At 45.6% G+C, this 24907-nt stretch overlaps 1 protein-coding gene across 3 annotated transcripts in view; it reads left to right on the forward strand.

The window, feature by feature from the left end:
• Nucleotides 1-15510: 15510 nt before the first annotated feature.
• The window catches only part of SLC6A13 (solute carrier family 6 member 13), a 55905-nt gene continuing 46508 nt past the window's right edge, over nucleotides 15511-24907 (forward strand). For 2 of the 3 annotated variants that reach the window (XM_070407556.1, XM_070407558.1), the window contains exon 1: nucleotides 24069-24109. The gene's annotated coding sequence lies outside the window, so the exon portion shown is untranslated. Of the gene's footprint in view, nucleotides 15588-24068; nucleotides 24110-24907 lie in introns of those variants that run through there. The other variant, XM_070407557.1, reaches the window with a different exon arrangement.

The following is a 24907-nucleotide window of genomic DNA, read 5'->3' on the forward strand; positions in this document are numbered from 1 at the left end:
AAGGGGTCTATTTGCCTGTGTGCATCAAAGCCCAATAAGAGAGACTCGCTGGAGAGAACCCTGATACCTAAGGATGGAAAGTGGAGACTGCACAGAGACTTGTAGGAGGAGTAGAGGTGCGAAGGGGCTGGCCGGGTGCCCACAGACAGCAAGTAAAATTCCAGAGAGATATCTCAGCTGTGGGGGGGTTGCCATTGAGAACTCTGGGATCTAATCCTCAAGCTGCACCCCCCCGCCCCAAGAGCACCAGAACTGAGAAGGATACCCACATAACATCTGGCTATGAAAAGCAGTGTGGTTGCTGCCTGCCTGGGAGTAACGGCTGAAAATTTGGACACCCTCTTAAAGGGCCAATGCACAAAATTCCCTGTGGAGCCATCTATCTTGTGCTTCAGCAGAGGAAGGGAAGAGTGGACTGGAGCTGTGTGAGCAGACCCCAGGACTGGAGACTCAGGGGATAAAGCTCAGAAGGCAGACACCCCAAGTTTCCTGGGCTGAGTCATTCCCTCTCACAGTGGAGAACATCTTTCCCACACAGACATTTGCCTTGCCTGGGGGGAAGACAGTTGACTCCCCCTATTGGAAAATACCTTGCCCTGAGGCCACTTAAGATACTAAAAGTAACAATTAGCCTGAAGGCAGAAGCAACTTCCCCACCCTGTTGAAAAAAACTCTCACCATATCTGAGGACGATTGCCTGGGGGGCAATTCAAGTCAGAATCCTATCATTCTGTAGGCAGAGGTGGTCACTTGGAGACTTTGAGTCTTTGCCCAATCTAATTAATCAGAAACAGCGTTTGACGTTGCCCTGCACTAGAGATTGAGAGGCATAGAGTATCTACCTAATACATAGTCACAAATCCAAATAGGCAGCCAAAATGAGACAAAGAAAGAACCCCCAAATGAAAGAACAGAAAATTCTCCAGAAGAAGAGATAAATGAAGCAGAGATAAGAAATTTATCTGAAACAGAGTTCAGAGTAATGATGGTAAAGATGCTAAACAATATGATAAAAGATATAGTAACTATGAAAACAAAAATAAAGAATGACATAACACAAATAAATAACACATTGGAAGGAATACACAGCAGATTAGGGGAAGCTGAGGATCGAATTAAAAGCCAGGGTTGAAAAAATCATCAGAGAACCAAAAAGAAAAAAGCAATTAAAAAACAGGAGGACAGCTTAAGGGAGGTATGGATACCAAAACATGACCCAACTATATGCTGTCTACAAGAAACCCACCTCAGAACAAAAGACACACACAAGATGAGAGTGAAGGGAGGAAAAAAATTTTTCCATGCAAATGAAAGAATGAGTAGCAATACTCATATCTGACAAAATAGACTTCAAAATGATGGCCATCACAAGAGACAACAAAGGTCACTACATAATACTAAAGGGATTGATCCAACAAGACATATAACCCTGGTAAATATATATGCACCCAATATAAGAGCACCTCACTATATTTAAAAAACTTCTAGAGGACTTTAAGGGAGAGATTAACAGCAATGCAGTCGTAGTAGGGGACTTTAACACCCTGCTGACTTCACTGGATAAATCTTTCAGACAAAAACTTAAGGAAACAGTGGGTCTAAAGGACACACTGGATCAGGTGGATTTAATTGACATTTATAGAACATTTCACCCCAATGCAGCAGAATATACATGTATTTTTCCGTGAATAAGACGCCCCCCCATGTATAAGATGCCCCCCACTTTTCCAGCCCAAAATTTAAAAAAAATCAATATTTTAAACATAAAACAACACATTTTTATTTCATAATTACCACAGGTAATGTTTACATACCAGTTCTATGATATTATGTAGCATATCACTTTATTCAGCCTCTGTTGCATCACTGCTCTCTTCTTCATCACTATTAGTTCCAGACATATCAATTTCTTCAACTTCTATTGTATCACTGCTGTCTTCTGGGTCACTGCCTATATATGTAAGGTCATCCTCATAACTGGTGGCATTTTCTGAGCTAACTTTGTTCGTGTTCTCATGGCTAACACTTGTCTCCTCATGAAATTGAAGCACCATTTTGCCTTTCCTGCAAAATCAACAATGTTCAGTTTGCTTGCAAACATTCTTGCCTGACATTGAATAAGCTTGGTTGACACACATAAGCCACTCTGGCACTGCTCCATAATCCAAGTCTTAAGCCTCTGCTCCAAGTTTGCCCAGTTTGCTGGTTTTCCTCTTAAGGGCCTTCTTTTTTTTGGCATCTTAAGGAGTTGTTCTTCCTGTTTTCTCCACTGTCTGATCATACACTCAGTCGGAGGAGGTCCAAATTGTCTCTCTGCAGCTCTATTTTCATGCTCTTTTGCATAGCTGATTACATTCAGTTTGAATTTTGCAGAGTAAGACAATACTTACAGGTATTTTTATTTTTATTTTTTGACATCTTTATGGGCTCAGAACACTCAGGTCCCTGTTGCACACTCTCCACATCCATCTCTAATTAGGGCATCAGCTGATGTCAGTAATAATAAGGCTCGTGATTGGAGGAAGCCTGTTTGACAAGGTGTGGGCAGCTACACACCCATGCAGCTCCCTCCTCGGCTGACTTCTGTGTATAAGACTCCCCTCGATTTTCAGTCTAACAATTTTAGAAAAAAATAGCATCTTATACATGGAAAAATACGGTACATTCTTTTAAAGTGTACATGGATCATTCACAAAGATAGACCACATGTTAGGACACAAAACAAGACTCTACAACTTCAAGAAGATTGAAATCATATCAAGCATCTTCTCAGATCACAGTGGAATGAAATTAGAAGTCAACTACAGTAAAAACACAGCCAAACATTCAAACACATAGGGACAAAATAGCATCTTATTAAAAAACTAGAGGCCCGTTGCACGAAGATTCATGCAATAAGCCTTCTTTCCCCTGGCTGCCAGCACCAGTTTTCCTCTGGCACCGGGGACCCAGACCTTCACTCTGGCCACTGCCTTCCATCTTCGCTCTGGACACAATCTTCGCTGTGGCTGGAGCCTTCAGTCTTTGCTCCTCGCTGTGGCTGGAGTCTTCAGTCTCTGGCCAGAGCTGCTCCTGTAGTTCCTTCCGCCCCCCACCCTCCCCCTCATAGCTTGATCGCTGCTTCGCCTGCAGATCTTGCCAATGGGCTCCTGGGTCCCAGGGGGCCACCTTGCCTGCGGCCCAGCTTTCTGATCATGATCACGATCACGATCACGGGCCGCAGGCAAGGAAGCTCCTGGGTCCCGAGGGGCCGCCTTGCCTGTGGCCTGGCTTTCTGCGGCTCCTGGGGTCACACACGGGGGCCTGGATGGCGGCTCCCGGTGCCCTGCCCTGCCTGCAGTATGCAAATTAGCCGCCATCTTTGTTGGTGGTTAATTTGCATATCATGCTGATCAGCCAATGTGAAGGTATGGTTAATTACCATGTTTGTCCATTATTAGATAGGATAGGATAGATGGATTACCAACAAGATCAAGAAAGAAATCAAAATCTTCCTGGAAACAAATGAAAATGAACACACAACAACCCAAAATCTCTGGGACATAGCAAAAGCAGTCCTGAGATGGAAATTCATAGCACTACAAGCCTACCTCAAAAAAAAAAATCAACAATAAACTATGTAACCCTACAACATAAAGAACTAGAGAGAGAACACAAGAAAAGCCCAGAGTAAGTAGAAGGAAGGAATAATAAAGACTAGAACAGAAATAAATAACATAGAGACTAAAAATACAATACAAAAATCAATGAAATCAAGAGCTGGTTCTTTGAAAGGATAAATAAAATTAATGAACCATTAGCCAGACTCATCAAGAAACAAAGAGAGAGGACCCAAATAAATAAAATCAGAAATGAAAGTGGAAAAGTAACCACTGACACCACAGAAATACAAAGATTGTAAGGAAATACTATGAACAACTATATGCCCATAAGTTGGATAATGTGGATGAAATGGACAAATTCCTAGAAAAATACAATCTCCCAAAACTGAATCAGGAGGAATAAAAAAACCTTAATAGGCCAATAACAACTGATGAAATAGAAGCAGTAATAAAAAAAAACTCCCAGCAAACAAAAGCCCTGGTCCGGACGGCTTTACGGGAGAGTCTTACCAAACATTCAAAGAACTAACACATATACTCCTCAAACTATTTCAGAAAATCCAAGAGGAAGGAACACTTCCAAACTCTTTTTATGAGGCCAGCATGATCCTAATTCCAAAATCAGATAAAGACACTACAAAGAAAGAGAATTACAGGCCAGTATTCCTGATGAACATAGATGCTAAAATCCTCAACAAAATATGAGCAAATCAGATGCGGCAATATATCAAAGAGATCATATACTGTGACCCAGTGGGATTTATTCCAGGGATGCAAGGCTGGTACAATATTTGCAAGTCAATAAACGTGATACATCACATAAACAAATTGAAAGATAAAAATCACATGCTCTTATCAATAGATGCAGAAAAAGCATTTAACAAAATCCAACACTCATTTTTGATAAAAACTCTCAGCAAAGTGGGACTAGAAGGAGCATATTTCAACATAATAAAGGCCATATATGACAAACCTACAGCCAACATCATTCTCAATGGGCAAAAACTAAAACCATTTCCCCTTGGAACAGGAACAAGACAGGGATGTCTGCTTTCACTACTCTTATTCAACATAGTACTGGAAGTCCTAGACACAATGATCAGACAAGAAGAAGAAATAAAAGGCATCCAAATTGGAAAGGAGGAAGTAAAACTCTCATTATTCCCAGATGACATGACATTGTGCATAGAAAGCTCCAAAGACTCCACCAAAAAATGACTACATTTAATAAATGAATTTGGCAATGTAGCAGAGTACAAAATCAACACCCAAAAATTGGTGGCTTTTTAATACACCAATAATGAATTCTCAGAAAGAGAAACTAAACAAACAATCCCATTTACCATTGCAACAAAAAATTAAGATACTTAGGAATAAACCTAACCAAGGAGGCAAAAGATCTGTACTCAGAAAGCTACAGGATGTTGAAAAAAGAGATAGAAGAAGATATAAACAAGTGGAAGAATATACTGTGTTCATGGAATGGTAGAATCAACATCATTAAAATGTCCATACTACCTAAGGCAATCTACAGATTCAATGCAATCCCCATTAAAATACCAACGGCATATTTCACAGAGCTAGAACAAACTCTCCAAAAATTTATATGGCATCAGAAAAGTCCCCACGTATGCATATTAGCATGACCAATAGACACAGACACTGGGGTGGTGGGGGCTTGCCCTCAGGGGTGGGAGTGGCGGGGGGGGGGGTTAATCGGGGAAAAAAGATGTGTAATACTTTAAACAATAAATAGATAGATAAATAAATAAATAAATAATAAAGAAGACCCCAAATAGTTGCAGGAATCTTGAGAAAGAAAAACAAAGTTGAAGAAATCACAGTAGCAGATTTCAAATTATATTACAAATCCACTGTAACCAAAACAGCCTGATAGTGGCCCAAGAACAGGCATATAGATCAATGGAACAGAACAGAGAACCCAGAAATCGACCCAAGCCTTTACGCTCAATTAATATTTGACAAAGGAGGCAGGAGAGTCTCTTCAATAAATGGTGTTGGGAAAATTGGACAGATACATGAAAAAAAAAAAAATGAAACTAGACCACCAACTGACACCATACAAGAATAAACTCAAAATGTAAGGGGTGAAACCATAAAAATCCTAGAAGAAACTGTAGGCAGCAAAATCTCAGACATCTCTCGTAGCAATATGTTTAGATTTATCTCCTAAGGCAAAGGAAACTAAGGAGAAAATAAACAAATGAGACTACATCAAAATAAAAAGCTTCTGCACAGCAAAAGAAACCATCAACAAAACAAAAAAAGAACCCACTGTATGGGAGAACATATTTGGCAATGATACGTCTGATAAAGGGTTGATATCCAAAATATATAAGGAACTCATATAACTTAACAAAGGAAGACAAACAATTCAATTAAAAATGGGCAAAGGACCTAAATAGACACTTCTCCAAAGAGGACATACAGATGGCCAAGAGACATAGAAAAAAATGCTCAAAGTCATTGATCATCAGAGAGATGCAAATTAAAACGACAATGAGCCCTAGCTGGTTTGGCTCAGTGGGTAGAGCGTCGACCTGCGGACCAAAAGGTCCTGGGTTTGATTCCAGTCAAGGGCACATGCCCTGGTTGTGAGCTTGATCCTCCATAGGGATGTGCAGGAGGCAGCCAATCAATGATTCTCTCTCTTCATTGATGTTTCTATCTCTCTCTCCCTCTTCCTTCCTCTCTGAAATCAATAAAAGTATATATTTAAAAAATAAAAATAAAATAAAACAACACTGAGGTATCACCTCACACCTGTCAGAATGACTATCATCAACAATTCAACATATGACAAGTGCTGGTGAAGATGTGGAAAGAAGGGAAGCCTAGTACACTGCTGGTGGGAATGCAAACTGGTGCAGCCATTATGGAAAATAGTATGGAGTTTCCTCAAAAAATTAAATATGGAACTGCCATTTGACCCAGTGATCCCACTTCTAGAAATATATCCTAAGAAATCCGAAGCACCAATCAGAAAGAATGTATGCACCCCTATGTTCATAGCAGCACAATTTACAATAGTTAAGACCTGGAAATAGCCCAAGTGCCCATCAGTAGATGAGTGGATAAAAAAGCTGTGGTACATTTATCCATGGAATACTATGCAGCAGTAAAAAAGAAGACCCTCTTACCCTTTGAGACAGCATGGAGGAACCTGAAGAATATCATGCTAAGTGCAATAAGTCAGTCAGAGAAAGACAAGTATCACATGATCGCACTCATATGTGGAATCTAAGTAACAAAACAAAATGATAAATGAAGTGATCCAGAGACATGGAAGCATGGAACAGAGTGCAGAATCTCAGAGGGAAGGTGGGGGGGGGGGGGGCCAGGGGTGGTAATCAATTAAAGACCTTATATGCATATATGCATAACCCATGGACACAGACAATATGGTGCTGAAGGCCTGGGGCTGGGGGGCAGGAGCGGGTTGCAGGGGGTCAATATGGGGAAAAAGAGGGACATATGTAATACTTTCAACAATAAAGAATTATTTTAAAAAACAGCCCAGTAAGACATGAATAGGTATTTGAAGCCGAGGAAGTAAGGATTTGTTAAGGAGATGATGTCATACCCAGAGCCACAGGTAGCTAATGCTTAAAAACATGGCTCCCCAATGGCTTTCAGGGGATGGGTTATATAGGGAAAAAATTCATTAATCACGGTGACTATTAGAATTAGGGTCATGATCTCCACTGATTTGTTGGTGCTAGGATACAGGGTAATTGATCTTTGCATTTGGTCATGAGTCAACCATGGAGTTATTTTGTCCAATTTCTCAAGGATTTGTTCTGTGGGATCATTCCACTTGCCTGGGTCCAGAGCTAAAATGCAAGTGAGGCCAAGGTATTATGTTTAGTTTGATTGAAAACTCTTTCTCAATAGTCAATAGACTCAGGACCTTGTTTCTAAGACAACTGGATGCTGACCAGAATCTCATTGTCCTGAGGGCTTAATGATTAAGCAAGGGGAGAGAGGTGGGTGAGTCAGAATTTGGAGTGAGGCCAGTTTGAGTCAAAGGAAAAATAAATAAGTAAATAAGTAAATAAATAATCAAATTAAAGAAAATAAAGTTTCTGCACAGTTACAGGGCCACTTAGTGAGAGGCCAGATGCTGCTTGTTTGAGATATTTTAGGAAAGTCTGAAGCATGAGGCAAGATGGCATTTGTTAGAAAAGCCACTGGAAACAACTTGGGTAGGCCCACAAGCTGGGTGAGGCGGGTGGGTCTCAGGGTATCACCAGGGCAAGGTGAACATTGTAAGCTAGGTTGATGGAGACTCAGATAATGGCACCCACCTGCCGACTCTGTAGTGGGAGTGGACATCTCAGTAAAGGAACAATGGCCTCTGCCAGCACTTCAGCCTGGGAGAAAGTTGCCCCTCCAGCTCTCATGCTGATGCCAGACACTCCCCATATGTCCCTGGTGCCTTCTGAGCTGCTGCTCCAGCTCAGAAACTCAGAGGGAGAGTTCATGTGTGGGCCCTGTAAGAGGAACGCCTAGGACTGCAGCAGCCCTTAGTCTCACTCAGCCACAATCCCCACTGGTTTTCACAGACATAAGTTATGGAGACTTCTCTTCCTGGCACTGGAACCCTGGGTTGGGGAGCCTCTCTCCTAAGGGGGGACCTCTACAGTTGAGATAACCATCCCAATTTTTATGTGCCACACATGGGTTTGGGACTAGCCTGTTTCACATCTCCACCACTCCTACAAGTCTCGATGTAGCTTCTTTATATATTTAACTAGATGCCCAGTGCACGAAATTTATGCATGGGTAGGGTCCCTAGTAGCTGCTGGCTGCCAGCTGGGGCCTCCCTTCCCTCAGCAGCTACCTGCCACCAGCCAGGGCCTCCCTTCCTGTGGTTGGCCAGCCGGCCCTGCCCCCTGGTTGCCTTCTGAGCTGCTGCATATTAGGCTTTTATTATATAGGATGGTAGGAATTCATTTCAGTTAGATTTCCGGTGGTTCTGAATGATGACTGTTCTGTAGTTTAGTTGTAATTTTGATGTGGTTGTGGGAGGAGGCGAGTACTGCATTTACCTATGCCACTATTTTGACTGGAAGCCTGTTCACATTTTTAAAAAATATATTTAATTGATTTTTTACGGAGAGGAAGAGAGAGGGATAGAGAGTTAGAAACATCGATGTGAGAGAAACATCGATCAGCTGCTTCCTGCACACCCTCTACTGGGGATGTGCCCGCAACCAAGGTACATGCCCTTGACTGGAATTGAACCTGGGACCTTTCAGTCCGCAGGCTGACGCTCTATCCACTGAGCCAAACCGGTTAGAACCTGTTCACAGTAGGGGGATGAAATAGGCAGGTTTAGGGAATTTTTAAAATTAAGGGGGTCCATGGAAAAAAGTACAGGCTACCAAGCTGCAAAAAGTTACATTTCCATAAGACAAGGGAATTGGGGGAGGCAGAAGTTACATTTCCGTAAGACAAGGGAATTGGGAGTAACCAAAGGTCTATATTTACAAAATGATGAAGGAGGGCCTCACATGTCCCATTTGAGGTTTGACCTTTGAGCTCAGGAGTTACTATAGCAGCGGTTCTCAACCTGTGGGTCGCGACACCTTTGGGGATCGAACGACCCTTTCACAGGGGTTGCCTAAGACCATCGGAAAACACATATATAATTAAATATTGTTTTTGTGATTAATCACTATGCTTTAATTATGTTTAATTTGTAACAATGAAATTTGGGAGTCACCACAACATGAGGAACTGTATTAAAGGGTTGCGGCATTAGGAAGATTGAGAACCACTGTACTATAGTGACCAAATCAAAGGGGAATAGTGGACAATCAGAGGGGATATCAAGGCGCAAAAAAACTGCAGCCTTTATAAACCGGGGAAAAAGGGACTCGGTGGGACTCTTTCCTCCTCCCCACGTGGGAGTCTGTGCTTGTTCTTCAATAAATTTCCACCTTTGCTATACCATCTTCCCTCTGTGGTTTCATTCTTCCACCCCAACAAATAACGAACCCGGGGAAGCCATCCTGCCCAGGGGAACACCGCGTGTTCCAGTCCCCAAATCCTGTATCACGGGGGAATGATGTTCTTTCAGGCAGTCGCAAGGAAAGCATTCCAGGGACCCATGAATGGGAGGATGTGCTGTAGTTGTAAGATTTATTAAAGAAGCCAGAGCAAACACAAAGGACTGTCCTGAATTCAGCTCTGGTGTCTTGTCTCTGTCTTGTATGAAAGAAGCTCAGCCTTGTGGTCATCAGGCCCAGTACAAAGGCCAGTATCCAAAAGTTCTGTGCCATGTCGTAGCTTAGTTCATGTCTGTCCCCATCTGGCTGGCACAGTCTGTTCCCAGCTGTGCTCCGGTCAGTGCTGGAGTTGCACTTGGAGTCCCTTGGGGTCCCTACCTCTGCTGGAACCGCATGGTTGCTATGGAGAGAAAACGCAGGAACCAAAGCACTTTGTTAAGCTTGAGTTATATTATCTCGGGCTTGGGAAGGACCAGGCACCCTTTCAAACCAACCAATCGATTTTCCAGTCTTTCCCAGACTTCTGATGGGTCCATCCCCTAACCCAGTGGTCAGCAAACTCATTAGTCAACAGAGCCAAACATCAACAATACAACGATTGAAATTTCTTTTGAGAGCCAAATTTTTTAAACTTAAACTATATAGGTAGGTACATTGTTATGAATTTAATTAGGGTACTCCTAAGCTGGCCTTTGCTAAAAACGTCCTCAATCTGATTGAGCTACGTTCGCTGAGATCGACCCTTTCCAACTCTCCCATCCACACTTGTCTTGTATACTTGTTTCCTCTATCTTTTGTCACCCGCGCGCGATTTGCGGACCCGACTAGCACTAACCACTGCACAATGAGACTGCTGACTGACTGGCTCACTCAACTCGTGCATGAATCACGTATCTGGCGGCCTGCCTGTGCCATGTCTCCCGTCTCCCGACCGACCGACACCCCCCACTTCTTCTAACGCCACTTCTTCAAAATAGACTCGCCTAGGCCGAAAACCGACTTCTGCCCATGGGCCACGAAGTTTCAATCGCACCGTACCTGCCCGCCCACACGTGGCATTTTGTGGAAGAGCCACACTCAAGGGGCCAAAGAGCCGCATGTGGATCTCGAGCTGTGGTTTGCCGACCACTGCCCTAAAAAATCTATTTCCTATATCTGGGCGTGAGGGTCTGGAGGCTGGTGTTCTATGTTCCTTACCCAACCCCATCCTTTTCCCAGGCTAGACAGACAGGCCTCTGTCACCAACATCTTGGCTCCTACTGGGCATGCTGCAGCAGAAGAACTTCTGCTTTATTGTTCTGTCCCTCCCTGCAGTCATCTGCTGAATGGACCGGTGGTTCCCTGGGGCGTGTGTGAAGCTGAGTTTCCCTAGTGAAGCAGGCCCAATATTGCATTCAGCTTCCCAGTTTATTAGGCTTAATAAAGTCCAATTTCCTTTGCTCCCTTCCTTTATTAATATCTAGCTACCTACTAACAGTGCTGGTGTGAGAAATGCTCACCTGTCCGAATTCAATAACAGACTGGGAGACAGAAGTATGGCGAAAATGAGATTTATAACACGTTCTCCAGAGGGGTGTACAGACACACCTGGAGCAGGGAACACAGCCCGTTTATTCAGCCCCTCCTCTGGTTCCTCATTGGCTGAGTACTATGGGGTCACGTGTTTTCTCAAAGGTCGCCTAGATCTTGCTGTCTCCCATTGGGCCATTCAAAAACATTGGGCTGAGGCCCTTTTTACATAGTTGCCTCCCCCTCCCCCTGTCTAGCTGAGGCAGGCACCTGGGGGTTGCCATGTCCACAGTTCCTTGCTCTTACATCCTCCTCCCTCTTCCCTACATTCTGTTTGCCCTGGGGAAATTCAGCAACCGTTTCCATCAAAAGCCGACCGTGCTGGAGATGGGTCACAGAGGCCCATTTCCGACACCAGTCAGGTAATCTGCAGAGCCCTCGCACTCCTTAAAAAGAAAGATGAGTTTGCCTGAAATAATCCACTCTTAGTTGGAAACTTCCTTTTTCCTCTACCCCTTTTGGCCTTGAAAACCTTTTCATTTAGGCTCTTTGCAACTTAGGGAAACAGAGAGGGAGAGGAAACTTTCAGTGCCTGGTATTCTCAGAAAATCCCCCTCCAAGTACTAGCCAGGTCCAAACATAATTAGCATTTGTCAGCAGTTTGTGTACCCAAAGAACCCACACCTGGCCCCAGGCTCAGCAACACGGAGCGGCTTGTAGTTTTCTTTCCGCACTCCCCTCTGGCTTCCTAGGACCACAGTTAGGGTCGCCGAAGGAGGAATGCATGAGGCCAAAAGGGGTGAAGAATTATGAATTTACTAGGTCATCTGGGTACCAGATGGGCTGAGCCCCCAAATGGTGCCAACTCCCAAAGACGGAAGGAGTCAGAGGTTTTTAAAGAACTCTAGGCGGGCTTTTTCTGGGCGGAGAATTCTCTGTGCAGGTCCTGAGGGGAGAGATAATGGAATGTGGTCTCAGCAAGTAAAGTGTGGTCTCAGCAAAAGGGAATGTCCACAGTGAAAAGGCCTGAAAAGCCAGTTCCCGGGGGGGAGGGGTATGGATTCAATTGCTGGATCAAACCTAACAACCACCCTGTGCTTCCACTTGACCCTAACTCCTCTGCTTCAATTAGGCTGGAGCAAGTACATGCCTGGCCTGTGATTTCCAATTCAGTGGGGTAAATGGGGATCCTCCCCCATTTCTGGAGTCAGAAGCTCTTCCGGATCTGGGTGTTCTCTCCACAGCCCGGTGGCCCCCTCTCCAGTGCAGGAGGAGAGCGTCACTTTTGGGGTGCGGGGTGCACGGCAGCATAGGGCACTCACTCTACAGGGCATCAGGTTTAGCACCGGGCGTCTCTCTCCCTGGCGCTGGGGAGAAAAGCCTCTCGCTCTGGTAACTGGATTGTCCAAAGTGCAAGGGGATCTCTATTTTTGTGTGGGAGTCGGGACCACTCCTGAGGGGCATGAGCAATCCTGCAGAAGGAAAGAAAGACAGGGCACCTTGTTCTGCGGGGTGTGCTTCTATATGTGTTTGGCCTGGCTGAGGAGGTGACCAAAAGAGGGAGGCAAAGCCTGCAGCGCGGGTGTTCGCAGGCGGTCCCCCATCCCACTTCCCGCCGGGCCCTACCCTGTTTAGCTTCCGCTAGGAGACGAGATGGGGGTGGTGATGGTGGTGTTCAGGCTGGGAGGGGGGCAAATGCTGGCGGAGTCCTCCCGTTCCCCAAAAGCTGCTGCCCCAGCTTTCAGCCTGTCTCCGGGGCCGCCCCGCTGCGTGCGCCCTCCCCTCTCCCAGTTCTGCTCTGGCTGCGCCTTCCATCTGCCCCTTCCCACCTCCTCAGGTTTGAAGGGAGGGAAGAGGGCACCTCCTAAGGGGCCTGGGATCCCCTCACCAAATGGACAGGACAGAGCCACCTCCCAGAGCACCCTCCCAAGAGCGGGCGCCGGGCTCTCCCCCCTGGGGGGCAGCGGGCGCGGGCTCCGGCGTTTGGGAATGCCGGGTTTCCTCCTCAGCCTTAGCGAGGGGTTTCTCTCCCACTCGCGGGGGCTTATGCCCCACTTGGGAGGCGCCGGTACTCAAAGTAGCCGTGGGTTCCCACTGCGGGGGTTTTAGGACACCTCTGCGGGACCCGGGGTCCCAGAGTGGCGTGGGGCGCACCCTCCCCTGCACGCCGGGGGGCGGACCCTCTCAGGGACTTAGGGTTCTTTTCGCCAGTTGGGGAGGGTGAAGGTAGCTCCCTCCGCAGAACGAGGTACATCCCCCTGTGAAAGAAAGGAGGACGGGAGGGGAGGGGAGGGAAGGGGGACACACTTTCATTTTGTATAGCTCCTGGGAGCTCCTTTCTACTTGCTAGATGAGATGTTGCCTCATTCATGAATTTTTGAATAAAGCCAATTAGATCTTGAAATGTACTCAGTTGAATTTTGTTTCTTGACAATTGTTTGGAGGCCGAGGAAAATACCTTTCACTCCTTTTAATGTTTCAGGTGTCCGCTGAGTGGACTGAGCTCTGGAGGCTTTTTACTCTATTCAGGAGATGACACTGTACTGTCTTAGAGAAGCTTCCACACCAGTGGGGAGGTCTGGACTGTAATCACCACCCAAACTGGGAAATAATAATCCTTGGAACGACTACAGCTGCTGGGAGAACCATGGGCAGATCAAGTGGAAGGGGAGTGATCAGACGCACTGTTTCTCGCTGTTAGAGCTGCGAACAGCTGTGGGAGATTCAGAGCTGAAGTGAAACCTAGAGATATCCAGTCTTGCCCTCTTATTTTACACATGAAACACTGAGGACTAGAGAGGTGAATTGTGTACTGACTAGGGTCCTATCCAGGACTAGAATTATGGAGTTCCCCCTCCCCAGCTATCCATTTTCCTCCCCATCACACTGAATTTTGCACTTGCCTCATTCTCCCTTTATGCGCTCTCTTTTTGCCTCCCTCCCCCCTGCAATGGTCACCTAGCAGACCGCCCTATTACAATAGTTGCTTCTTCTTTTTAAAAAATTTAAATTCTTTATTGTTTAAAGAATTACATGTGTCTCCTTTTTCACCCATTGACCTCTCCCCGGCTGTTCCCACCCCCCAGCATATGCCCTCATCCCCCTGCTGTCTGTGTCCATGGGCTGTGCTTATGTGCACACATACAAGTCCTTTGGTTGATCTCGTACCGCCCCCCTCCCCCCGGCTCTCCCCCCCATCCCCCCAGGTTGGACGGTCTGTTCGATTCTTCTATGTCTACAATAGTTGCTTCCTTAGGCTTTTGTTTCTTAGTTGGCTAGTGAGAATGTAGAATCCCTCAATTGCTGAATTTCTTGATTGGTGGAAACCAAGAATTCGGTCAGCAATGCAGAGCTGTTGTTGACACAAACACAAGACTAGCCAATCAAAGGACCAGCCATGAAGTTTGGGACACTCCAGCTTGACGGGATGTTAAGAACCTGGAGAGCATCCAAGGAGGAGCAGTGACACAGTGGGTGGGGTAATAAATAAGAATGTTTAAGGAAGATGAAAGGATTTGTGATTATTTATCTTGGAGAAGAAAGGCCGAGGGTGGCTTTCAAAAGAGTGTCAAGCCCTAACTGATTTGGCTCAATGGATAGAGCATGGGCGTAGACTGAAGGGTCCCAGGTTCGGTTCCGGTCAAGGGCACATGCCAGGATTGTGGGCTCAATCCCCAGTAGGGGGTGTGCAGGAGGCCACCAATCAATGATTCTCTCTCATCATTGATGTTTCTCTCTCTCTCTCTCCCTCTCCCAAATCAATAAAAATATATTTTAAAAAAATAAAAGAGTGTCAAGCCTGGCTGGTGTGGCTCGGTTGGTTGGCATTGTCCTGTGCACTGGAAGGGTACTGGTTCGATTCCCAGCCAGGGCACATGCCTGGGTTGTGGGCTCCATCCCCAGTAGGAGTCCATTGATGTTTTGCTGTCACATTGATACTTCTCTCTCTCTCCCACTCCCTTCCTCTTTCTAAAAGTTACTTTTAAAAATCCTTTAAAAAAATAAAAGAGTGTCAAATATAAGATCAGTGCAGTACATCTTCCCTGAGGATGGCATGAAAAATAAGATAGCAGCAGCAAGAGCAGTTAGGCTTCGGGGGTTTTTAACTTTAGCTGCTCATTAGAGTCACCCAGGGAGGTTTTTTTTGTTCAAAGATTGAAATTGCTCTTTTTAGATATTGTCTTCCTGCCCTAATCCCTCACTATAGCTCCGGGCTACAGTGTCAGGACGTAGGAGCCCTGTGGAGAATTTCTTCATTCACTCAGAGCCCCTGATCACTGTTAATCAGCCAAGCCCTCCTGCTGAGACTAGTTACATAAATGCTGCAAGCTCTCCTCTCTGTACTCTGGGAATCAACAAGAAATCAGGGAGACAGCGATCAGAAGAAACTGGATACAATTGGAAAAGAGTGACAATTAACTCTCCGGAGTTAAAGAGAAAGGTATGATTTTCCTCCCTTGACAGGGAGGACAGTGTAATGGGGGAGGATTGTAGAACACATGCTGATAGGAAAGAGAGCCTTCTCATTAGATTAAAAAAATATTCTTCAGGTCTGATGAACTTTTCAGTGAAAGTAACATTTTTCTTGTCATTTCATCACTCACCTCTTGTTTAAGAAGTTTATATTTAATTTCATGGGCCAGTGATAGCCTAAATAAACACAGTGCTAGAGCTGAACTTGTTAGCATCTCATCTCACCACCTCTGCTTCCTCTCCTCCCCCCGCCCGAGTTAAAGTGTAGCATGAAATTATAAATAATGGACTTTAGAATCCTACATGCCTGAGTTCAAGTTCTGGGTCTCCCATTTTCTAGTTATGTGACCTTAAGCAAGTGACTTAATTCTTTCTAAGCCTGTGTTTTCTCATCTTTAAAAGGTCATAATAACCATCTCTGCTTCATAGGCTTGTTCTGAAGGTACCATGAGATGGTGCCTGTGTAGCACTTGGCACAGTGCCTGGCATGTTGAAGTGCTTAATAATCATTAGTAATGGTGATGATCAATGGTATTAATGTTCTTTGTTGTAAGTTTTATTTCTTTAAGACTTTGTGCTTATAGAATTTAGGCTAATTATCCTATCTGAAATTAAACACAGCACAAGAGAAGTTACCAAAGTTTTCAGTAACACCACTGGTTCCTGAGTGTAATATCCTGCACTTTTCACAGCAAATTCAAGTTCTTGGCCTGCAATAGTCAGGGAGAAAACCATATCTTTTTTTCTTAAAAAAACCCCACATTTTTATTTTAAATTAATTGTAGACTTACAGAAACATTGCAAAAATAATACAGAGAGCTTCCATATATCCTTCACCCAGCTCCCCTAATGTTAATATCTTACATAACCACAGTGCAATTGTCGGAACTAGGAAATTAACATGGGCTGAGTACTATTAATCTAAAAATTTTATTCAAGTTTTGCCAGTTTTCACTAATATCCCTTTTTTGTTCTAGCATCCTATCTAGGATTCTCTCCAGAATCCCATTTAGTTCATTTAGTTTTTATTTTCCCTTAGTCCCCTGTAGCCTGAAGATGTTCCCCGTCTCTCTGTCTCTCATGACTTTGATGTTTTTGAAGAGTGTGATCAGTTATTTTGTCTAGTTTCCCTCACTCAGGGTTTGTCTGTTTTCTCATGACAGGGAGGACAGAGTAGTGGGGGAGGATTGTAGAACACATGCTGATAGGAAAGAGAGCCTTCTCATTAGATTTTGAAAAAATATTCTTCAGGTCTGATGAAATTTCCAGTGAAAGTAACATTTTTCTTGTCATTTCATTACTCACTTCTTGTCTAAGAAAGTTATATTTAATTTCATTTAATATTACACCCAGGAACCATTGGTGTTACTGAAAAAAAAATTTTTTTTTTGCAAGAACACCACAGACATTTTATTGTGTCCTTCTTAGTACATTGTCTTACGAGGTTTGTGATACAGTTATTGATGTTTTGTTACTGACTAGAGGCCTGGTGCATGAAATTTGCGCACTGGGTGGGGGAGGGGTCCCTCCTGGCCCATGCCCTCTTGCAGTCTGGGACCCCTCAGGGGATGTTTGACTGCTGGCTGCTGGCTTGTGTCTAGATGGCCTTCTGCTGCTGCACGGCCTGCTGCTTGAGCTTCAGCAGCTCCTGCATGTGCATGGGCTGAGCCACCACAGTCTGTCCTGTGAACACCATTGAGTGGGTGAGTCAAGTGTGGTGGGAGGCTCACCGTGAGTTCCCTGCGCTTCCCTGAGTCATTGAGTTGTTCAGACTGACTGCCTTCTACAGAGAATGGCACCAGGATCAGGCCTAAGCTGGCAGATGGACATCCCTCTTGCAGTCTGGGACCCCTCGGTGGATGTAGCAGTGTGCTAAGTGGCAGGCAGCCAGGGTGGAGCCCGAATTGGGACTGGGCACCACATTGCTTGTGCTCATCCTGGCCCGCTGTGCCTGCTGCCACTGTTCGTTAGTGCTACTGCAGAATTGGTAGAGGCTCTCACCATGGCAGCTGCACTTGCCAGCTATGAGCCCAGCTTCTGACTGGGCAGCGCTCCTGCTGTGGGAGTGCCCTGACCACCAGGGGGCAGCTCCTGCATTGAGTGTCTGCCCCCTGGTGGTCAGTGTGCATCATAACGACTGGTCGTTCTGGTTGTTCTGCTGGAACAGTTGCTTAGGCTTTTGTTATACAGACTAGAGGCCCGGTGCATGAAATTCATGCATGGGGGGGGGGGGGGTTGTCCCTCAGCCCAGTCTGCACCCTCTCCAATCTGAGACACCTTGAGGGATGTCCGACTGCCCGGTGGGATCAGGCCTAAATGGGCAGTTGGACATCCCTCTCACAATCCAGGACTGCTGGCTCCCAACTGCTCGCCTGCCTGCCTGCCTGTCTGCCTGATTGCCCCAACCGTTTCTGCCTGCCAGCCTGATCACCCCCTAACCACTCCCCTGCCAGCCTGATCAACGCCTAACTGCTTCCCTGCCAGCCTGATTGCCCCTAACTGCCCTTTTCTGCTGGCTTGGTTGCCCCTAACTGTCCTCCCCTTCAGGCCTGGTTGCCCCCAACTGCCCTCCCCTGCTGGCCCAGTCGCCCCCTAACTGCCCACCCTTGCCAGCCTGGTCGCCCCTAACTGCCCTCCCCTGCCTGCCTGGTAGCCCCTTGCCAGGAGCCGGTCCATCCTTGCTGTTTCAAGGGACCTGGCGTATATGGCATACTGTTCTTAATATGTTTGCTCCCCTTCTTGGCGCTATGTGTTTTAACCAAAGTCACCTCTCCGAGAAAGGTTATTTCCCCAGGTAGGAATTTTTCCCTGAGGTTAGGGAGGGGATACAACCCCTTAATTAAGTGCCAGGCGGGTAGTTAAGCTACATAATCTTTACTCCCTGGAATGGAGATAAGAAACGCCCTAACCTTTGTAATAGAAATTGACAGGATTAAAATCGGCTGGTATAAATACGGATGTAACAAGACAATAAACATCAGATCCTAACCAGAACCTAGGGAGAGAACATGGCAAAAGATCCTGGACAGAACCTGGCTACAGAACTTCACTGGAGAACCTAGACAGAACATGGCAAAAGATCCTGGACAGAACCTGGCTACAGAGCTTCACTGGAGAACCTAGACAGAACATGGCAAAAGAACTGGAGAGAACCTGGCTGAAGAACCTAGAGACAGAACCAGAGACAGAACCTAGCGGGAGAACCTAGCAAGAGAACATGGACATACAACCTGGAGAGAGAACCTTGCTAGAGAACATGGCTATGCTGATGGACTGAATGCTGTCTCCGTGTCCTACCTTCTTCGCCGACTCCGTCCACACCTTTGGGGACCCCTGGACCCGCTGGGGCTGGACCCCAACAGCCCCTAACTGCCCTCCCCTGCCAGCCTGGTTTCCCCTAATTGTCCTCCCTTGAGGCCTGGTCACCCCTAACTGCCCTCCCCTGCTGGCCTGATTGCCCCTAACTGCCCTCCCCTGCTGGTCTGGTCACCCCTAACTGCCCTCCCCTGCAGGCTTGATCACCCCCAACTGCCCTCCCCTGCTGGCCATCTTGTGGCTGCCATCTTTGACCACATAGGGGTGGCCATCTTGTGTGTTGGAGTGATGGTCAATTTGCATATTACCTCTTTATTATATGGGATGATGTTGACCTTGGTCACTTGGTTAAGGTGGATTTTACCTAATTTCTCTACTGTGAAGTTACTACCTTTCTGTAGTTAATAATATCTTGGGAGAGATACTTTGAGATTATATAAACTCAGTTCTTCCTCAAACCTTCACCTATTAATTTTATTTATTTTTATTTTTAAATATATTTTTATTGATTTCAGAGAGGAAGGGAGAGGGAGAGAAAGATAGAAACATCAATGATGAGAGAGAATCATTGATTGGCTGCCTCTCACATGCCCCACTTGGGGGATCAAGCCCACAACCAGGAATCAAGTTGTGACCTCCTGGCTAAACTACTGAGCCATGCTGGCCAGGCACCCATTAATTTTAGTATTCATTGGCAAATCTTGTTTTTAACAATTATTACAGTGGTATTTGATTAATGATGATTTTCTATTTTTCTCTTTCCTTATGCATTTTTAATTGAATCCTAGTTTTCAGAACTCTAGTTTATTTATTTATTTATTTATTTATTTATTTATTTATTTATTTATTTTAGTATAAACTCATGAGTGTATTCTGTTCTTTGGGTTATAATCCAATACTATTGCTATTCATTTTGTTGTTCAAATTGTTCCAGATTTAGAAAACCATAATTTGTTGTTTAGTTTATTATTCCACTTGCTCCTGTCTTTCTTATTAGTGTGATATTTGAAAAGAGATAAGAAAGGTCAACAGAGTCTCACCCCTGTGATTAAACAGAACTATGCCTATTAATGTAAAGGTCTCCAGGGGAGAGGAGCCCACCACTGCCTACACCAACCCCTTCCAATGCTGAAACTAATGTTGCTCAGAAATATTCTTTTTGAAATGAACCATGCTCTTTCTTCAATTTATTCACTCGTGTTCCACTCTCAGTAGAGACAAAAACTTGCTGGGAGAGTATATCATGGCATATGATCATTGAAATATGTCCAGGGTTAATTTGATAGGAACCAGACCTCATAGCCTGCTCTTTGAATGGTTCACGTTGTTTCACACAGATGCTGGGGAGCACAGCCTTCAGTATCCTTGCTAACAATCTCCAGTGAGTCTTCAAACTAATGCAGCCTCTTGATAAGAACTCTTGAATATTGACTCTACTGTGACCTGTTTCCAGGTTTCCTGACCCTGCATCCAGGAGACCGAAGGATGATGGTGGCATGAAGTAGACAGAAGGCTAATCATGCCTGATTGTGCTAAACCTCCAACAGGGAATCATGATGAACTAACACTCATCTTCCAGTAGTTCTCAAACTTTTAAAAACTACAGTCAACCTAGACAGGGCAAAAGACCCATCACATCCTATGTTACAGAGAAGAAGAATTTAGGAATAACAAGGATTTGGAGAGAAATGAAACAACAATCAAAATGGCAATTTGGCAGCAGTTATATAAAAAACAAGATCAACTAGTAAAACCAAGCATTTCGCAATATAAGAGCAGCCACTCAAAACCAACTCAGGCTGATCCTGATGGTGCCTGATGATCCCCGGTCTTTCCTAGAAACTGGAGATTCCAAGTGCTCACATGTACGAGGACACAGGAGGGGCGTACGCCATTGCCAAAGGTGGATGGTGTCTCAGCTTCTTAGAGAACGAATCTGGGTCCTCAGTAAACTCCAGTTGTCTCGTTATTTTAGATTACAAGTGCCAGAATTTCCAGTGCTTAGTAACTCAATTAATAGGTCATTAGTCTTTCAACAATAATGATTTAATTTAAAAAACAGGTCATTAGTAAGTACTACTCATTGAAAAGTAAAAATGGGAGCTTAAGCCCTAACTGGTTTGGCTCAGTGGACAGAGCATCGGCCTGTGGACTGAAGGGTCCCAGGTTCGATTCTGGTCAAGGGCATGTACCTTGGTTGTGGGCACATCCTTTGTAGGGAGTGTGTGGGAGGCAGCTGATCGATGTTTCTCTCTCATCGATGTTTCTAACTCTCTATCCCTCTCCCTTCCTCTCTGTAAAAATCAATAAAATATATATTTTTAAAAAGGGAGCTTAATAGCATTGCCTTTGAAGAGGGACTCTTTTTGAATGTATTGGCAGCCTCTCTCAGAGGACCCTGTTGGTCTATTGCTTTACTTTACACAGTTAAATCAGATGGACGGGTGGTTATAAGAGAGTAAGTAAAAGGGGCAGTGGAAGCATAAGAATAACAATCTCCACCAGGTTCCCTAGGAATTATGATGTGCTTCCCTGTCCCTGCTCCCATGCCCTAGAGATGGATGAGGGGTGAGAGAGACAGAAACTCCCTTAGACTTTGTGCTTTACCTTCCTTTCCACACTTTGGGATCCTTTCAGGCACATTGTTATTTATCCCATTCAGTCCTCCACCCCACCCCCGGCCTTAGCCCCTACCCACGACTCATTCCTTCTATCTGGCCTGAGTCCAGCTTTGCTCTGGGGTCTCCCATCCCCTTCAAGAAAACTTCCCTGCTCATTGGGAATAGTTCCTTAAGGATAAAACGTAGCTACCTTTTGAGGGCTTGCTATGCATGGTCCTTTACATACAGGACACATGTTCTCCTGAAACCTCACACAGCCTTGCAAGGTAAGGAATATTCTACCCTTTCTGTGGATGAGACAACAAAACTTGCAGAAGCCCTGACCGGTTTGGCTCAGTGTATGGAGCGTTGGCCTGTAGACTGAAAGGTCCCAGATTCGATTCCAGTCGAGGGCATGTGCCTTGGTTGTGGGCACATCCCCAGTAGGAGGTGTGCAGGAGGCAGCTGATTGATGTTTCTCTCTCATCGATGTTTCTAACTCTCTATCCCTCTCCCTTCCTCTCTGTAAAAAATCAATAAAATATATTTAAAAAAAAACTTGCAGAAGTTGAATACCTTGCTCAAGCCACAAACTGGAAGGCGACAGAAGCAGGATCAGCAGCTTCTGCCTGGACCATCTGGCTCCAAAGCCTAAGCAGCTTTCCACTGCACTGCTCTTTGGCCAGTGGTGAGCGGGGCCTCTTCCCTCCACCTGAAAGGAATGGTCCTCTACTCAGCACAGATGCCTCCTGGCTGCGCCTGCCTCAAAGCAGAGCTCCCCTGACTGTCTCTGCCTCCTCTTCACAGCCAACTCCTTGCTTATGATGGGTTTAAGGCGTTGTATTATTTGAAACATTAGCACTTTCTTTTCTTTATTGGCTTAAATATTATTTAAAAATCAATTCTAGCACATTGTTTAAAAATTCAAACAATACTGAAGCTCAAAAAGCAGAAGTGAAAATGTCTGTTTACATCATCTCCTGGCTCCAGCCCTATTCTACTATAAGCTATTTGATGAATACTTTTCAGACTTTTCTATATGTATAGCCTATATAATAAAAGGCTAATATGCAAATTGTCCCCTCAACTGGGAGTTCAACCGGGAGTTCAACCAGGAATTCGACCAGGGGACGAGGCCAGCCAGCCAACTGCCTGTGGCCCCTCCCCCTGGCCACCCCCCCCTCCAAATGCCCCCCCCCCCAACTCCGATCAAGGGTGGAACCGGCCTGCCAACCACCCATGGCCCCTCCCTCTGGCTGGCCCAGCCTGATCAGCCTCTTGTATATATACTAGAGGCCCGGTGCACAAAATTTGTGCATGGCTGCAGTCCCTAAGCCTGGCCAGCAATTGAAGTGTGAGCATCTGGCGTGGAAGGGCAGGTCCCAGCTGACCTCTGGGCCCTTGGCAGCACCTGGGTCCCCGGACCCCCGTGCGCCCCCCTCCGCCAGAGTCACGGTGCCCGAGTCCCCACTCGGAGATGCGGTGAGGACGGCTGAATGCCGTGGGCTGGGGCACAGTGTGGGCGGGGGCACAGCGTGGGCCTCTGGGCTGCCAAACGACACCGTACAGAAGCTGAGCAGGCAGCACACTCTCTCCTGGCTGGCCTCACAGTCTGGCTCCTGCACAAACCCATAGGGAGCCTGACCAACCCCTGCAGTCCTGGCGGCTGTGGCCTGGCTCACCCAAAAAAGGCTGTGCAGGTGCCCAGCACCTGAGCATGGGGGCTTCCCCTGCGTGAGAGCCCTGGTGTCCCTGCGGGGGAGGATAGCAGGAGGAGTGAGAGTGAGCTCGGGCAGACACTCCGCATTCTCACCGCACCTCTATCTGATCACCCCCGCCCCAGGTAGCTGGTGAGAGGTCGCATCATGTCACTGATGCCCACCATGCTCCGCACTGCCCCCTGGTGGTCAGCACACGTCATAGCGAGCAGTCAAACTCCCAGTCGAACTCCTGGTTGAGGGGACAATTTGCATATTAGGCTTTTATTATATAGGATTGCGCGCGCGCGCGCGCGCGTGTGTGTGTGTGTGTAAGTGTTTAGGAAGTTTTTCTCACTTCTTAGAGTTCCCATAATCTATGTATCTTTATTCTAAATCATTGTCCATTCCAAAGCATAAGCTGTAAAGGATAAGATAAATGTACTTTTAAATTAATCTGTATAGACTTGACCAAAGGAACATCTCTTTTTGCTGGATTTATGGGAACACTTGAATAGGAGAAAGGGATGGAAGGCAGGATCCCTCTGGAGACCCCACGGTCACCAAAAGGGGAAGAGCATGTGAGCTGCAGGGAGGAGCGTGTGCTGTGGATAAGCTCACAGGCAGTTGGCCTGACCTGCCAGGGCGTGAACACACTCCACGGGCTGTGAAATCACTCACGTGTGAGTTGTCTGGTGCCAGGGGAAGGGAGGTTGTAGGAAGGGGAGGTAGGAGGGCAGAATGTGGGCTGGGCCAAGTTTAGAATTACAAGTGCCACAGGGGTGTTGGAAACACACTTTAAAAAGGCAGCACCTTCCCCTTCCCCCTTAGATAATTCTTCTCCCCGTGCCTGGACCTCTGGTAGCAACTGCAAGAAGGTTAGTAACATTTTCTTCTTTTCTTTTTCTGTTTCTGGGTCTCAGACTACAGGTTGGTGGGATCCCAGGACTTATAATCAAAGGGTTTTTTGATGCTCTCCAAGAAAATGTTCCTGACATTTCTGTGTGCCCATGCAAAGAGTATGTGCTATTTTCTTTCTGAAACTTCAGTGGTTGTTGACTTAAGGGACAATGTGATTTGGAGAAAGAGAATCCTAGATTGAGAGGGAAGACATTTGGGTTTAATTCTAAGAAAATGAAGGCTTTCTTCTCTGTAAAATGAGTTAAGATTGAAGAACATAAAAATTTTGATAGTATTGAAAGAAAAGAAAAATTTAAATGCTTGTGATTCTACTAAGTGATTTCATATATATATTCTCATTTAATCCTTATAGCTAAGTACATCCTATTATTCTCACTGTTACAGATGAGCAAACTAAGACTCAGAGTACTTCTTTTTCCTGAAGTCAGGCAGCAAGTGATATGGCTCAAAGCTAAAACCTGAATCCAGGCTTGTTTGTCTCTATTCCTAATGTCCTTTCAACTGCACGAGGCTACCTCTGAGAAGCAGAACCCTAACGAGGCCAAGGGACCCAGGATAGGGCTACTGTTTCTTATGGGATCTGGGAAGATGATGAAGTGAAGGGAGATGGTATTCCACCATCTGAAGACATCATCAGATGCTAAAGGGAGGCCCAGAACCAGCGCAGGACATTAGGCAACCTTCTCTAAAGGACTGAAGAATCTTCTTGGAACCAGCTGCTTGTGTTTCTCCTTCTTATCCCACGAACAATCTCT

The sequence above is a fragment of the Myotis yumanensis genome, unplaced genomic scaffold (genome assembly GCF_028538775.1).
Source record: "Myotis yumanensis isolate MYYU_CA2020_CCGP unplaced genomic scaffold, mMyoYum1.0.hap1 SCAF_3, whole genome shotgun sequence".
Taxonomy (NCBI): Eukaryota; Metazoa; Chordata; class Mammalia; order Chiroptera; family Vespertilionidae; genus Myotis; species Myotis yumanensis.